General features: G+C 48.4%; 1 pseudogene across 1 annotated transcript in view; it reads right to left on the reverse strand.

Moving 5' to 3' along the window:
• Nucleotides 1-17,815, reverse strand: part of LOC308057365 (hydrocephalus-inducing protein homolog) — a 251,878-nt pseudogene that overhangs the window by 134,895 nt on the left and 99,168 nt on the right. Inside the window, exons 55-64 of the transcript in view lie at nt 17,382-17,586; nt 16,789-17,024; nt 16,025-16,176; nt 14,872-15,064; nt 14,222-14,330; nt 13,373-13,636; nt 12,646-12,788; nt 12,083-12,304; nt 10,737-10,897; nt 9,191-9,844 (exon numbers count right to left, since the gene is read on the reverse strand). The product of the transcript in view is annotated as a hydrocephalus-inducing protein homolog (transcript). The remainder of the gene's footprint in view (nt 1-9,190; nt 9,845-10,736; nt 10,898-12,082; nt 12,305-12,645; nt 12,789-13,372; nt 13,637-14,221; nt 14,331-14,871; nt 15,065-16,024; nt 16,177-16,788; nt 17,025-17,381; nt 17,587-17,815) is intronic.

Below are 17,815 nucleotides of genomic sequence, written 5' to 3' on the forward strand. Positions count from 1 at the left end.
TAGACTGTCTAAACTGAGGTCTTGAAAGATTTCACTCTGCCAGACATAGAAACACTGTTGCACTCCAGTTGTGATATCCCTTTTCCCAAGTTGTCACATGCACATCTCGCTCAAGCAACATTATTGTTAAAGTTTCTCTTTGCTACATAAATGCATATTGCACTTGTAGATATAAAAGCCAGCACCCTTACTTAGATTATTATCTTATTACCTCATAACTCTTAGTATACCTTGTATCTCTGATTTCATCACTTCAAAAATTCACCAGGAGCAGATAAAACCACAGCATGAGACCAAACTACACCTTAACTGCTGATTCAAATAAAGGCATTCTCTTCAGATATGCCTAATGTTTACAAATAATTTTGGCTGGTTTTGATCAAAAAACTATTATTACAATAATGATCAAAAATAATAATCCCGTTTGCAAAATGCCTTTAAGCCAGCCTCCTAGTCCCAACCAATTTCCACATTCAGAATACAGCATAAATACAGAATACAGAATAAATTATCTCCATCAAGGCAAAAAGGCTTCATTTTAAACACAGAGATGTTTGCTAGTTCAAGGCAGAAACCCATTTCTTGTAGAGGACATCTGAAGCACTTTTTTTTTTTTTTTTTTTTTTTGTGGGCTTGTAATCAATTCCGTATTTTTCCTTGAGAAGCTTAAGCTGTTCCTCTTGTTTCAGGAGTGTTTTCAACTCTGATTTGTCGAATAGGTCCGTATTTCCCAAATATATCATACATTTCCTCCGCTGTGATTTTATACGGCAGGTTCCGAATATAGAGGATCCGATTGACCTCTGGGGGCAGCCAGATGTTAGCTCGCTTGGCCGCTTGCATCGCCATGGCGACGATCGGAGGGGGGGGGGGGGGCGGGGGGGGTGCCGCCTTGGAGAGAAACCGTGGCCGGGAAGGGGCCTGCCGGGCTGCGCGCCGCCGCTCGCCGCTGCCGCGGGGGTCCCGGATGCTATCCCATACGCTAATAACCCGGGTAATTCCTTGTTACAATCTATGTCCTGCACGCTCCGCTTCTCTAAAAAGCATATGAGCGAATCGTACGTCGCTTGTCTCTCCACACCTTCGTTAGCGCTGCTGCAGCCTTTGCGAGACTTCGGCGACGCGTGGCCGGCGGGACCCTCTGTAGCTGCTCCCGGGCGCGGGGACTGTGCCCTGCCGCCTCCTGCGCTGCTTTCAGGACCGGTACCCGAATCTCTGTCGAACCATGGCTCGCAGGTTCAGACCTCTCTAGGGTCCCTGTTCGGGCGCCATTTGTTGCGACGGAGGGAAGACACAGTCACTCAATATGAGTGATCAGCAGACTTCATTTATTGTCCCTTACAGTCACCTTTTATGCCTTCTTATAATTAGCTCATACATATTACCAAGCCCGCCCCTAGTTTCTCTTCTGTAGTTATCTGTTCCCACCTGCAACATTCTTTTCCCACTGCAGTCTTCCTTTTATTGTGTAACTTTTGCTTTACTTCAGATAAGCTGAGAGCGATGTGCATTTTTGTCCAGCCAGCTGGACTATGTCTATGTGAACGTTTTCAGCTAGCCAGTTATCCACAATCCCCAAGACTTAAACTACGGACTTAACCTTTAAGACCTAACCCTGACTCAACCCAAAGATTCAACCTTAAGTCTTAACCCTGAGATTAACCTTGAGACTTAAACCTGAGATTAAACCGTAAGACTTTAACCCTAAGTCTTAAACTTAAGACTTTAACTTAAGACTTAACCCTGAGATTTAATCTTAAAACTTTAACCCAAAGACTTAACCCTAGGACTTAACCCTAAAACTTAACCCTAAGACTTCACTGTAGGACAAGGCCTCAAGGACAGGAGTCCAAGTACTGATAGCCTGATGAATAGAGACTTGTTAGAACTTGCAGGGCACAAGCCCTGGGAACCAAGGAACAAGCCAACTGCAGACCCCTGAGCCGTTACAGCTGAGGAGGCAGCCAGGCGGACAGAGAAACAAGTAGCCAGATAAGGGAACGGATGGCGCCGATATGTAACTTTGTTAATCAAGAAAGCCGCCTAGAAAGAAACTCCTTAACTTTGGAATAGAAATTATTGCTATGTCAAGATAAACTAATAAGTTCCTATTGTTCTAACGGTGTGCCTTAAATATCAACCAATCAGTGTTTTTTACGCTTAAGATTTAACCAATCAGTGTGTAATATGTAGAAAGTAGAAACGTATACAAGTGTAAGAAAATCACTAATAAACCGACAACTTGCTTGCATCAAGCTGCGTCCCGTCTCTTCATTCGCTGCAAATTGGTGACCCCGACGTGATCTGGTGAAGGATCTGATGTGGAGGGACTCTCGAATCGCCTGACTGAGCAACATGCAATGGATCCCACAGAACTTTGAATGATCCGCTGAAAGGAAGCGGGAGCCGGCCTGAAATCCCTCCGGAGTTGAGAGGTGAGCTGTGGGAAATCCGTAATGGGGAATCAGGTTTCGTCCCCAGAAAGAGACGTTTATGAGCTTATGAAAGGTCTCCCTAACAAACATGAGAAAAGTATTTCTGAGCATGACCTTAAAGCAATGCTTAAGTGGGTGCAAGTAAATATGCCTGCAGTGACTGCAACTACAATTTTCACGCGGGAACTTTGGGACGACACAGGGGTGAAATTGTGGGATTCTGCGACAAAAGGCAATACTGAGTCCCACCATCTGCTCTCTTCGTGGAGAGTTATTTTTGAGACTCTGAAAGCACAAGAAGAAAAGGCAGAGGAAGGAGAGGAGGAGGAGTCGCAAGCTCCTATAGCCCTGTCCTTATCAGCCTCTAAATCACAGTGCTCCAAACCCCTGGGTATCAATGCAGTGGAGTATCTGCCAGAAAAAGATCCCTTTGACCCACCACTGGTAGAGCCTGAACAAGAACCTGATTTATACCCTCCTGATCTACGTGATGTGTGGGCAAAAATAAAGAAACAAGCCTTAAAGGAGGGGGATCTAGAAATGGCTGAAACTATAGTTGCTCCGGTCTTGTATTCTCAGGGTCGGGCATGGGGAGCACGATGGGAGGCGCTTTCTTTTTCGGTTGTTAAAGAACTGCGCCGCACGGTTACGGAACATGGTATTTCTTCTCCCTGTTTTATAAGTCTGTTATCTTCTGTGTTTGATGCTTATGTCATGACTCCTCATGATTTGAAATCTTTAGCACGATTGCTGCTAACCCCGACTCAGTACACGTTATGGGAGTCGCACTGGAGAGGGGGACTGCAAGCACTCCTGCTCACGTACGTTAACCATAATGATGCTGCATCAGCTGCGCTGGCAATAGAGCATCTTACGGGCACCGGTGCACGTGCTGATCCGGTAGCGCAGGCTCAACACTGCCCCCGTGCGGCTCTCGAGGCAATTAGAGAAGAGGCGAAAAAGGCTTTTTTCCAGGTCCCTGACGTACAAAAGCCACAAAAAGCTTTTACTAACATCACTCAGGAGTCTCGAGAACCTTATATGCAGTTTATTGATAGACTAAAACAGACTTTGGAACGTCAAGTAGATAATGCGGAAGCTCGGGATATATTGCTAACAAAACTAGCTGTTGAAAATGCTAATGTTGATTGTAAAAGGCTACTGAAGTCTCTTCCCAACCCGAACCCCACTCTGGTGGAAATGGTGGAAGCATGTAACCGAATCGGTACGGTTGACCACAAGTTTGAAGCTATGGCTGCTGCTTTTGCAGCGATGTGTGGTGTGGGGAATTGCTATGGTTGTGGTAAGCCTGGTCATCTAAAGAGAAATTGTCTTGCTCGGGCTGCGGGGAATAAACAACAACCTCCTGGTTCTGGATTTTGTCCGACATGTCAGAAAGGGCGTGATTATGCTAATCGATGTTGACCTAAGTACGACTTCCAGGGACAACCGATACAGGGAAACCGACCACGGAGCGCGGGGCAGCGACACGCGCAGACACAAGTGCCACAGCTGACATTTCAACATCCTTGGAGAGAAGCACCGACACCTCAAGTCTCTGTCCAGCAACCTCAGGCAGCGCCAGATTGGACCTGGCAACCTCACACACAGTAACACTGCTCGATTCCTTGGTTCATTTATTATCAACAAATGTCAAAGGACCATTACCCCCCGATACACAAGCTCTGTTAATTGGTAGATCTTCCACAACATTGTCTGGTCTCTTTGTTTTACCAGGTGTTATTGACTCTGACAGGGTGGACGAAATCAAAATCATGGCACGGACTCCATTTCCACCTTGTACGATACCTCAGGGTAGTCAAATAGTGCAATTGATTCTGATTCCAGCAAGGGTAAACTCCCTTATCACTGATCATCCTCCGCAGAGGAGAGGAGGTTTTGGATCCACAGGGTTACCTCACATTTTGTGGATACAATCCATTTCTCCACAGCGGCCTATGTATCAGTGTACCCTTATTTACAATGACCAACAAATAGCACTAAATGGGATCATTGACACTGGAGCTGATGTCACAGTAATTTCTCAAGCCAAATGGCCTCCGCAATGGCCACTGACTAATGTCTCTCAGACACTGGCTGGGATAGGGGGACCGGTAACAGTCGTCAGAGTTTGGAACTAATTCGAATTCAAAGACCAGAGGGACATGTGGCTTCTGTTAAACCTTTTGTGCTGCCTGTCCCTATGGTTTTGTGGGGATGTGATGTATTGTCACAATGGGGAATGTCCATCCGTACACATTTTTAGATGGGGCCATTGAAGTGCGTGACATCCTAAAAATAACCTGGAAAACTGATGTTCCTATTTGGGTGGATCAATGGCCCCTTTCTTTGGAAAAACCTCGCGCACTTCAAAACTTAGTCTCAGAACAACTGTCCCAAGGACACATTGTACCTTCTACTAGCCCATGGAATTCACCTGTTTTTGTTATTAAAAAACAAACTGGCAAGTGGTTCTTGCTCCATGATCTTAGAAAAATTAATGATGCTATGGAAGATATGGGAGCCCTCCAACCCGGGCTCCCATCCCCGACTATGATCCCTCGACATTGGCATCTAACTGTCCTAGATCTTAAAGATTGTTTTTTCAGTATCCCGTTACATCCAGATGATGCCCCGAAATTTGCCTTTTCATTTCCAAGCATCACCATGCAAGCTCCATTGCAGAGATATCAGTGGGTTGGACTGCCACAAGGTATGAAAAATAGCCCTACAATGTGTCAATGGTACGTTGCAAAAATACTCAGTCCTGTCCGAAATGCTATGCCTACTGTGTTATTGTATCATTATATGGATGACCTTTTAGTGGCAGCACAACATCACAAAGTCATGGAGAAAGCTGTAGCCCTTGTCACAGATGCCGTGAATTCGGCAGGTCTCTCTATAGCACCAGAAAAGGTCCAGAAGTTTCCCCCTTGGAAATATCTGGGCTGGCGAATAAGAGCACACACTATTGTTCCTCAACCATTGCAGATCAATACCAATGTAAGAAACCAGCATGATGCACAAAAATTACTGGGAACAATAAATTGGGTTTGACCACTATTGGGAATTTCTAATACAGACTTGGGTCCTCTGTTTGACCTACTAAAAGGGGACACTAATCTTTGTTCTCCACGTAATCTTAACTCTGAAGCAGATACATCTTTACAAAAGGTTGCCTCAGCTATCGCTTCTCGACAGGCCCACCGATGGGCCCCTGAACTGCCTTTTTACTTGATTATTTTAAACCCTGCTCGACAGCCTCATGCCCTGATATTTCAATGGGACCTTCAGAACTCAGACCCCCTGTCGATTACTGAATGGATCTTTTTACCTAACCAGTCTACAAAAACTATTTTGACACAACATGAAATGTTTGCCTCTCTGATTGTTCAAGCTAGATCACGCCTGTTAACCTTATCAGGGAAGGATTTTGTCTGTATTTGTCTGCCAATAACAACAGTATACTTACAATGGCTTTATCAGCAATCAGACACCTTTATTATGGCACTTGCCGACTATACGGGTCAAATAACTTCCCATCCACCTTCACACAAACTGTTTAACATTGACTTTCGTCTGATGTTAAAACCCAAAAGAAGCAAACAACCCTTACAGGCATTTACTGTCTTTACAGATGGATCAGGCAAATCACATAAATCTGTTCTCCTATGGTGGGATGATCAACGGAGACAATGGGACTCGGACATAGAGACAGTCTCCGGTTCACCTCAAATAGTAGAACTGAATGCAGTTGTTCGTGTTTTCCGAAAATGGAACGTACCACTCAACCTTGTTACTGATTCCACTTATATTGCAGTTGTTGTTACACAAGCCGAAGCTTCTGTGCTGCGGAATGTTTCACATTCACAACTTTTTACCCTGTTACAGGAACTTATTTTCCTTTTGGACTCTCGATCTGCACCTTATTTTGTTATGCATATTAGGTCTCATACCTCACTACCTGGTTTTCTTGCAGAAGGCAATCGACGAGCTGATCTATTGACGTTACCAGTTCAAGTATTGCCAGACCACATTGCACAAGCTAAACTAAGTCACTCTTTTTTCCATCAAAATGCTGGAGCTCTTAAACGACAGCTTGACCTTCCTTCTCAACAAGCACCAAATATTATTGCTGTTTGTCCTGATTGTCAAAAACATTCTTTCCCATCAATTGCTGCAGGAGTTAACCCTAGAGGATTACAAAGCCTACAATTATGGCAAACAGATGTCACACATTATTCTGAATTTGGTAACCTTAAATATATCCACTCTTCCATTGATACATTTTCAGGTGCCTTGTTTGCCTCTTGTCACACAGGAGAAAAGGCACGAGATGTTCGTAGACATTTAATGCGTGCTTTTGCTACTTTGGGTATTCCCTTAAAGATAAAGACAGATAATGGTCCAGCTTATGTTTCAACAACTATAAAAACCTTTTTTGCCCTATGGGTTATAACTCATATTACTGGCATTCCTCATTCCCCCACTGGTCAATCTCTCATTGAACGGTCTCATCAGTCGCTAAAACATCTATTACAACAACAAAAAGGGGGAATGGGAATGGCTATTCCAGAGGAACGGTTACAGAAAGCATTGTATGTTTTCAATTTTTTAAATTGTTCTTTAATAGATAACAACCCACCGACAGTTCGACATTTTACTGCAAATACCTTCTTCAAGGCACGGGTTAAAGCCCCAGTATTGGTTCGAGATCCAGAAAAAGGTAAAATTATGGGACCATATCCTCTTGTTACATGGGGAAAAGGTTATGCTTGTGTCTCCACAGAAAAAGGACCCAGATGGATCCCAGCAAAGAATGTACGACCTTTCCGTGAACCTTTACCGCAGACAACTGATACCGACACCGACCCTACAGAATGAAATAAAAACTGTGTGAGGATTTCTGTTTTGCATTAATGTCAGGTAACCAAATTCAGGATGTAGCATCTAGATTTCACTTTTTACAGCGCTTGGAACGGACAATATCGCCCTGGATTAAACCACTTAACAAAGGTAATATGTTTGGACCAGTCCAGATCCCCAACGCACTGACGGCACCACTAGCAGATATTATCTTCCGTTACATCGACTTTCAACGACACTGTCATGAACCAGATTGGACAGCGTCTCGATTTCTACAGTTATGTTGCTATGAACATGGACCATCTTGTCGACCGTGGATCAAGGTTCATCGTGAACTCTGTGATCACGATCGCTGGTGAGTTGTAAGACTAAGGGACAGATGGGGTCATTGGATGTGTTCTGAGTGTAATAATCAAATATTAAGGTTTAATCGTATACAGTGGGCTGAACGTTTTATGGGAAAACCTCTTTTGGAATTAGAGGGAGTTACAGGGTTAGGTTCTGAGATTTTGCCAAACTTAGTTTTTGCAAATTTTTTATCATTGATTGAAAGCCTAGAAGTACGGGCTATTGCACGGTTGTTGTTTCAATATATTGTATTAGCAAGCAGAATTTATAATATTAACAAGAACATTACTGTAGGATTAGAGTGTGGACAATCAATTGCAGTGCCTCGGTCATGGACAGTACGACCAGAAGAATGGCTGGTTGTAAAACGACGATGGAAAAAGAAAAAGAGAAACAAGTGTTGTCAGTAATATGGATAATGATGTTCATACCTGGACCTTGGCCTATTGAAGGTGGCTCTTATCCCCCTTTTCTACCAAAGGTAAATGTTTGGGTCACGTTGGCGAACTTGACTGGACAGGATACTCTGTGTCTTGCTATGGCCACTCCGGATCAGCCTTTTCCCACATGTCTTGTGGGCTTACCATTAGATGAATGGCCTATACCTAGGGACCTTCAAAGTCTTTTTCCACCCAAAAACGTATCAAAAAATGTGACAGACAATTGGGATGTATGGATACCCCATCTCCCACTGGCCACTTTGGAACCACAAGAAATTGAACTCCTTGGTTCTGTAAAAATGGATTTTTGCATAAAATTTAACTACATGGGAAAGAATCAATCTAGGGCATGGGACGTTTCCCCTACTCATCCTGTTTTTAGAAATGCAAGTATCTGGTGTAATTACACTGCTAACGACTTGTCTAAATCTAGCAATGCTCTGCTCTCACTACCTGCTGGAGTATTTTTTATTTGTGGTGATAGAGCATGGCCTGTCATTCCTTCTCATATAAAAGGAGGTCCGTGTAGCTTAGGGCGACTTTCCGTCCTGACTCCTAACACATCTATGATTTTACAACATTGCTACTCTCGAAGGACAAAGCGTGGCGTTCATGCATTTGCCTCCGACTGTGATGATAACATGCAATTTTGGTCCTTTGGCCAACGCTTTATTGCATCTCTTCTGTTGCCTGGAGCTGCTGCAGGAAAGGCTCTGGCAACATTAGATAAGCTTGGCTGTTGGCTTGCCAAACAAACTAATGCCACAAGCAGTGCCCTGTCTGGTCTTTTATTAGATGTTGATAGTGTTCGCCACGCGACATTACAAAATAGAGCTGCAATAGATTTTTTGCTTCTGGCACAAGGTCATGGTTGTGAAGAGTTTGAAGGGATGTGTTGCATGAACCTTTCAGATCATTCGGAATCAATTCATGCTAGCATCCAAAGATTGAGGGATGGAGTTTCTCGCCTTCAACAAAGTGATACTTGGGATTGGTTAGATAAACTGTTCAGTGGTTGGGGCATTTCAGGATGGTTAAGAAGTTTAGTGAAGATGATTATATATGCTTTAGTTGCTTTTTTGTTTGTTTTATTACTTATACCTTGTCTTTTACAATGCTTACAAAAATTAATAACTCATTTGATTTCAGGGGTTCTTTTTGTGCAACAGGAAGGGGGAGATGTAGGACAAGGCCTCAAGGACAAGAGTCCAAGTACTGATAGCCTGATGAATAGAGACTTGTTAGAACTTGTAGGGCACAAGCCCTGGGAACCAAGGAACAAGCCAACTGCAGACCCCTGAGCCGTTACAGCTGAGGAGGCAGCCAGGCAGACAGAGAAACAAGTAGCCAGATAAGGGAACGGATGGCGCCAATATGTAATCAAGAAAGCCGCGTAGAAAGAAACTCCCTAACTTTGGAATAGAAATTATTGCTATGTCAAGATAAACTAATAAGTTCCTATTGTTCTAACGGTGTGCCTTAAATATCAACCAATCAGTGTTTTTTACGCTTAAGATTTGACCAATCAGTGTGTAATATGTAGAAGGTAGAAACATATGTAATTGTAAGAAAATCACTAATAAATGGACAACTTGCTTGCATCAAGCTGCGTCCCGTCTCTTCATTCACTGCAGCACCTTACCATCCAGACTGGGTGGAAGCAGCTCCCCAGTGTGGCTCAATGCCCTTTCGTCCTCCACAGCCGCCATCCAGTTGTATTCCAGGGCCACATTCCCCATGTTGGACAGCATGGAACTGAAAAGCAAGAAGGAGGAGTGAAAAGACAATGACCAATAAATACAAAGCAAGTAGAAAAGTAACACTGTATGGTGAGCTTCTGGTACCCCTTCCTTGATGCTCAGGAGTATCTTTGTCCCCAGGCAACTCTGCCACGTCTAGACCACTGCCCTGGGCTACCCAGAGACAAAGTGTTTCAAAGTTTGGAGGTTAAAGAGGAAAGGGCAGGCATGGTGCCCAGGAGACTTAATCCAAGGGTCTTATTCTGGTCTTTACATCTCAGTTTGACATTATTTTGACTGCAAACCTGTCCTCGAGCAGATGAGGACAGGCAACACGCAATGGAAGCAAATCCATGGTTGCTGTCAGCAGAAAGGCATGGCAGAATTGAACCTTTCCTGGCACGCCTTGGCAGGACGGTGGCCACCAACTCCTGCTTGGCTTTACGTGCAGATACGCAGGCCCCAGCACCCTGCCAGGACTTGGACAGGATGAAACAATACATGATTTGTTTAAAGAGAAGAACAGCAGGTGAGACTGAACACAAAGCCCTAGAAGGGACTCGAGTCCACATGTGAGGCATCTCCAGGCACCCAGGATGTGTGGAAGCTGAAACCTCAGAACCAGCAGGCAGCAGCACACACACCCCTGCCCCCACCCCCCGCCAGGCCTAATCACCCAGTTAGAAATTAGAAGAGGTTTATTAAGTGGCCAAACAATAAACATGTCAGTGTTTTATTTTTTTGCCTTTATTGGCACTTTATTGCCTTTATTTTCACCAGACCACGAGTAGAAGGAGAAGCAGAGGCCACCAGAGAGCACGGCACAGCTCCGGCGAAGCAGGCACCAGGTCAGCCCTGGGCAAAGGCAGCTCCCACGCACGGGTCCCTGCCTGGCCTCTGGCTCTCACGTGAATGTCCTCGTCTGGAAGGGCAAGGTCTCCTTGCACTGAATCGTGTCCGTATCCAGCTTGAGCTCAGCGTAGTCGACAACAGCACTGAGGCAAAGCTCCACCTCACGGCTGCTCTCCTCCAGGACAGTGTGAGCTGGTTCTGGGTCTGTCTCAATCACCTCCAAACAGGAAAGGGAAGAATCACTGAGCAGAGCCTAGAAAGCCCGGCTGAGCAAGAGGAGGCTTTTGGCCTCCAAGATCAGCCACGTACAGGGGCTAGAAAGGACCATTCCCATTTATTTCCCCGGGAAGGTGACAAAATTTAACCCTTCCATTACAGTGTTTGTTTCTACCGACTGAACACCATAATCACCACCATGACTGAGAATACACCCATGGGGACAATGACTGGGTCATAGGTACCTGTCCCTGTGTTTCAACCCTGTAGAGTGTCAGACCTTTTTCATGGCCCGCTACAGATCCAGCAGGCCTCTAAATTAGGATTAAGTTCCCCTGTGGGAGTTCTGTGGATGGAGAACCCCAAGACTGAACAAAACCAGAAAGCACCTTTTCCCTCTTGTCTTAGCGGGAGGTGCTTTCCAGACACCATGTGTGGGGCAACAGCCACGCTGGTGAGGGCTGGGGACGGGCGTTTTGGAATGGGGACCAACTCACTAGGAAAGCCTCCGACTGCTGCTGATGATGGGGAAGAAGAAGGGGTTTACAGCTCTTAAAAAGGCTCAGAAACTAGGGAGGAACACGTGCCAGGTACGTGTGTGTGGCACTTTCTGGAGCGATGCTTCTCCAGACTGCTGCACGACTGCCACGCAGCACCTGGGCTGCTCCACAATGAGATATCCCACACAACATGGGCACCACCACCAAAATCTCTGCTATCGGTGTAGGCAGAGCTGACAGCTCACCCACCATGTGCCGGTGGGCTGGCCAGCGCACACACAAGAGCACCAGTGTGGCTCTCCACTCCAAAACAAGAGTCAGAGTGCAGCGCCTTAAACTCCTTGTTGGTGAAAAGGCACTGAAGTCGATGAAGAAATTTTAACACCACAAAACGTGATAAAATCGTAAAATGTGCCCTCCCGTTCAACACAGGTTGCAACACTTCAGCTTTTGGCAGAGACCGGTAGTTTGCATGTGGCTAAACGTGTCTTGTCAAAAGACCTCCCCATTTTGTGTTGGTGTCACAGGTCACTGCATCTGCCTCTCCCCCAAAACGCACTGCGGGTGAACCTCACGGGTGGATTAAACGTCAGGAGGACGCAGGAGCTGCTCAGCCAGCAGAGATGGTGGCCTGCCAGGGTTTTTTTGTAGCAGCTCCGTTAGCTTTTCCTGTTTGCGTTTCTTACCTTCTTCTTCACAGGCCACATGGCTCCTGGGCCCCTCATGGTGGTATCCACCCACTTGATGGTGCGCAGGCAGTCATCCCAGTCTTTAATCTGCTCCGGCGGCAGCGGGAAGGTGATCCTAGCCACCTTGCACTTCACAGGGTGCATTTTGAAGGTGACCGCGACATCCGATTTCAAGGTCACTGTGATGGCCTTAGCACAGCCAGCATGGAGGTGTCCCACCTAGGGAGAACCAGAGAGCCAAGACCTAACTGGAATCACTAGCAAGGGCAGGACTGACAGCAAAGAGATCGATCGATGTGGTGAGCAGCTGTGCCAGGAATCCGCCTCTTACCGTGTATTCATCTGGGGTTTGACAGAGGAAAATACAAAAGATGCCACCTCCCGTAACACTGAGCCTTTTCTGTGGGGTTGACAGCCCCGTGCCAGCTAAGCCAGGGATTGCAGCTCCTTTGTGGCACTGAAACAGGCTCTCACCGGTACATGGTGACTCCCTGCCAGCTCCTGGGAACCCGCCGGGCAGGGCTGGAGCAATGGGAAAAGGCAGAGCCATCCAAACTCACCTTGGGGGAGAAGTGAAATGGGGTGTCTGCCAGCCACTCAAACCGCATCGCCTCCGTCCTGCTGCGGTTGGTGATGGTGAAGGTCACGCTGTAGGGTTTCCCGATGTGACAGTCCCCGAATGGGATGTGATTCACTCTGGGAGCTGCTAGGAATGAGAGCAGGAGGTCTCAGTGTGCCTGAGGTCCATCCACCCTCCTCACATCCACAGAGACAGGCGTGGCCAACTCTTCCTTGCTCCAAGCCTTCCTCCCTGGGGAGACGCAGTTCCCCATCCTACCGCTTCCATGGAAGCGCCCTGCCACATCCCTAAACCCGTGGCTGTGGCTGTGCAGAGCCACGCAGCACAGCATGCACTGCCCCTCTGCACAGAGCCAGCACGCTCCCAGACCGCCAGGCCAGGGGGTGACAGCACAGGCTGCGTATATCGAGGGCACAAATCATTAGACACGGGCTTCATCTCCATAGCATACCATGGGCTGGCAGCCCTCCTTTTGGAGATACTCAGCTGAACGCGGGTATCTCTGACCCTTCCCTGCTAGCCTGCAAGCTTCTCCCTTGACAGACGATCTTCTCTTCTGCTCTCAAGCTGCCTCTTAAGCCTCTGCAGGCTACAGAAGGCAGCAGGATCTGGCTGCTAAAGCTGGACCGCAGGTGCGCGGCACAGGGTGAGCAGAAACGTCTGTTTTCCTGTTCCTTGATCCACCTGGGCAGCCTTTCCTCTCTTACCCTCAATTACGTCTTCCTCTAGATTGCCCTCAGCATTCTCCTCCTCCTCACTGTCTGCCACCAGTCCGTGGATGTTATCTAGCGTGAAGTCATCCTCGTAGCCTTCGCCCACCAGCTGAATGTCGGTCTCCTCATACGGGTTGTTCACCACCGACAAGTGGATCCTGCCTTCCACGCGTTGGGCCAGGGTGGGTTTGAAAAGCACGTCAAACTCTGCTAATTCCCCACGGAGCAGGACCAGGAGAGCGGTGTGAGGCTTCCTCTCTGCACAGCAATGAAATCAGCGACAAGTGATACAGCTGTACCGCTGAAATATTTCTGTGGGGCGTAAGGGGTTGAAACCCAGCTACCTCTAAGCACAGGTTCTCCCACCAATGGTGCCAGACCCTCCTCCTATGCTCACAAGGCTACGACAGCACCACGCGTATCACTGCTGAAGTGTCTTAAACACAGGTTAACACCCAGCGCTCACTCAAACTGCAGTCAGTCAGCTCCTGCCACACGTAAAGCTGAGCCAAAGAATGGGTTTGGCTTCTGTTGGCTGGCTGTGGGCTCAGGGGCTGCCTCCATTCAGGGTGCTACTCCCACACGCAGCAAAGACCTCAGATGGTCCGCTGAAGTGGTGACAGCCCCCCGCAACTCAACCCACCATGTCCAGAGGAACAGAAAAAACTTCCAACCACTTTCTAGGAGGAAGCCGTGCGCAGAGTCCACATGAAAAGCTGGGGGTACGGAGAGCCCCAGCGAAGAAACAACATCTAACATTTGGCGGCTGCTTGGCCAAGCCAAGAGCAGGGCACACAGTTCTCCCCTGTGTGGATGACCGCGCTTCACGCTTACTGGATTTACCTCCTGCAGGAGAGTCCTCCTTCACGCCCTCAGCTTGGTAGACGCATTGTGTGGTGGGCCTGGCTTTCAAGAAGAAAACTCCCGCTTCATCCAACAGGTCTATCGTCAACTGAGAAAAAGGAACACAGAGCACAACCACACTGCTGTGGGTACAGGGTGACACGTGGGTTGGCACCGTACTGGTGCTGGTCCAGCACGGGGCATCCAGCATGCTTCCCCGCTTCAAACACAGCTCTTAGCTAAACTTACAAAGTTCAAGTAAAACTAGACAGAAAAAAGAAGCGTTCAGAGGCGCTGGGATACAAAAGTAATGAACAGAATTTTTCATTAAAGTGTAGTAAAATGGGATCAAATACAATCTAATGCAACTAGGACATCACACGTGCCCACCCGAGAATCAAAGCGTGAGAAGAGAGATGGGGGGAAAACACCCCACCAACTTTCTTGCGCTGTATTTAACTGAAAAGGATAGGCTAGTCAGAAAAATTGCATTTCCAAGAGGAACTCTCTTCCTGGAAATTACAAGTCAGTCATTTGCTTAAAAAGAATTTCTGAGAGCTGTTTCCAGGTCTGCCATGCTTCCTGGGACCTTTTCTCCACGAGACAAGCACTTGTTCCCAGACCAGAGCGTTCCCTGAGCAGGTCCTCACCTGGACAGGTAGGGTGCCACCATTATGAAGGACCAGAGGGAGTTTTTGTGAATCACCCAGCAACAGCTTCTTAAAGACCAGCAGAGGGTTCCCTCTCTTACTGTGAAGTACCGGGCGCAGGACTGTCACCCGAGGCAGAGTCCCATCTCCACTGACACGGAAGGTCAGGCTTTGCGCTTTAATTGCTGCAGGGCTGCAGGAAAGGCAGAGGAGAGATCGTGACGGCCGGCACTAACCAATTTCCCACCTGGCAAGCAACAAAGAGGGGCCACCCACTGCGTTTTCCCTGGCTGGTGCTCCTGTACCCCACGACACAGGTCTCCTCCACCCCCCTCCTCCCAATCCAATCAGGGCCATTCACAAGAGCTCTGAAGAGCCAGAGCCTTCCAGAGTAGCAGTTAAAGAACATGTCACTGAATCGAATCATGCAGCACAGCAGGTAAATAATGAGGCGACAGGTGAGACATGGCAAATTCACTGGCTGCGATGATATGAGACACATGCAAAAAGCACGAGCGCAGCATGGAAATAGTATAAAAGCAAGAAGGGAAAAATAAATGGCACCATCAGTAATGATTATTTCCAAGGACGCTAAAAAAGGAATTGCATACTAGAGCAGAAAGCTGACTTGTCCTGACTCAGCCACTAAACGGCTGGGGAAGAGCCGGTCAGAGCCCTGGTACACACGTCCCAGGACAGGGGAACTGGGCTCCTCTTTTAGAAGGGCTCCAGTCGCTCCTTTGACAGAGAATAGCTTAACATACCCCAGGTAATCACATACAATCATCTCATTTTAACAGAAACAAGGAGGAAATAATGCACGCTGGCTGGCTGGCACAGAAACGGCTTCATCTAAACCTTTGTCCTTGGAAAGCCCCAGCTCAGCTGTTGCACATCTCCATTTCTTGCTGATTCACTAACTCCCAGCTGGCTACCAAATGCTGCACTGTCTTCACAGTCACTCGCAGAGGCTAAGCTATAACCCCTTCTCTTTCTACTCTGTCTAGTAGTTACCGCCTCCTCTATTCTCTAATGCTAAGCACTCTGCCTAAGGCTACCGAGAGCATCAGGGTTAACAAGAGGTCGGGGTCCTCCCAGAGGAGGGGCACCCATCAGGCAGGTCCCCCCGCCCAGATTTCACAGGGGGAGTTACCTCGCCAGGACATCGAGGGAAGCCTCAAAAGTGCACTGGTAGCTCTGCATCATCTGTGGAGTGAAGGTCACCGTAGCAAAGGCGTGGGAGCAGCTGGGCACGCACATCCGAACGGGATCCACCTTGAAAATGTCACTGATGGGGCTGTGAAACTTGGGGGAACCCACAGAGCCGTGTTAGGAGGAAACATCCTTCAGTGTTTCGTACGCAGTCTTATTCTTATATGCGTCACCGGGAACAGCCCCAGACAGCGTGTCTCCCTTCCTGCTTGCCCTGGGCAGGCTCCTTCCATCGCAGGGGTGACTCCAAAGCGGTGCTGACCTTGCACAGGGAGCCCAGGAGCGCAAAAGCTGGCTTTGAGCACTGGGCAGCCACCCCAGCACACAAGGGAGGGGGGCACTGCACGGAAACCCCGCAACTAACCTCAAACTGGCCTTTAAAGAGAAGGAAAAGGCCAGGGAGCCTGAGGGAATGGTCTGCTTTGAGCCCAGGCACGTCAGGCCAGTAAAGGCCCCCTCTGAGCGGGCTTCCAAGAGATGTGCAGAAGGGTTTGGGTCTCCCACCAAAGACCCAGCCAGAGCGGTGAGCCAAAGCCTTGCTCGAGACGTGCCAAATTCAGAACTGCCACCCTGGCACTGCTGCTCCCCCCTGTAGCCTGACCTGCACGGAGCTGGACTAGGGCGGGCAAGAGGAAGCAACGAGTCTGGAGAACAAGGCAGCGCAGCCTGTAAAGAGCAACGGTCACCTTGGCCTCTTGTTCTTACCTCACCGGCGATGGGTTTGATGGAAAGGACCACATTGCAGGGGACTTTGTTGACATTGTGGATCTTGAAGCGAGCTGTGGCCCGGTGCCCAACCCGAACGTCGGTGAAGATAAACTTGTTCTCATCTCTGACATACACACCCTTGTCTCGCACCGTCTGCGGGGTCTGGCAGAGGTTGACGTTGCTGCAGATTCGATGCTCCTCAAAGATGGACTCGATGTCATCAACCACAAATGCTGCGGAGCAGAGCAGAGGGAGGGCTGAATGCTGAATTCCTGATGAATTTTTCGGGACCCTGCTGGCCTCTCGGAAGGCTTGATAAACCCTTTCTGCCCAGGTCACTGCAAAACCCAGCCTTGGGCGGGGAGTCGGCTGCGAGGATGGAGCTCAGTCCCAGTCAAGGAGTATTGCTTTCCTTTTATCCTTCCATGCATCCCTCCCAGCCTCTCCCCGCTGGCTGACTTGAAAAGAACTGGAACCTCTGAGGATTTTAGGGTTTAGCTTCAAGGTCAGGGCGCCTCTCTAACCAAGCAAGAAGTTCAGGTGCTGACCAGCAGCAGGTCTGGCTGTGGGAACCTGTGGACGGGGCGTACCTGGGAGGCAGGACTCAGCCAGCAGGGTATAGGGGATGCCGAGGGGATTGTCCTGGGGGTCTCTGTCGCTGATATCGATGCGCAGGTGCTCCTCGCACGTCCCCAGTGATTCCGCAGAGCAATCCACCGTGATCATCTGCTGGCCCCCAGGAGGGATGGAACCAAAGCCAGGGTACACCGTGAACATGCCTAGAGTGAGGCGAGCCTGCAGAGAGTCCCAGGAGAGGCTGACGTCCAGCAGCCCAGCCTTGAGCATCCCCAGCAAGGAGTACGCCACTCCTCAACCTCCAGCCAGGCCGAGCCCCCAGTCCCAGGGCAGGGAGGGATGACTCCACGGCCCAGAGGCAGCCCCAGGACGAGAGGGACAAGCCAGGAGGAGCTGCAGGCCTATCCTGGCTGGCACAGAGGACGGAGTTTGGGTGTAAAAGGTGAAG

Source organism: Falco punctatus, assembly GCF_963210335.1.
Source record: "Falco punctatus genome assembly, contig: scaffold_28, whole genome shotgun sequence".
NCBI classification, from domain to species: domain Eukaryota; kingdom Metazoa; phylum Chordata; class Aves; order Falconiformes; family Falconidae; genus Falco; species Falco punctatus.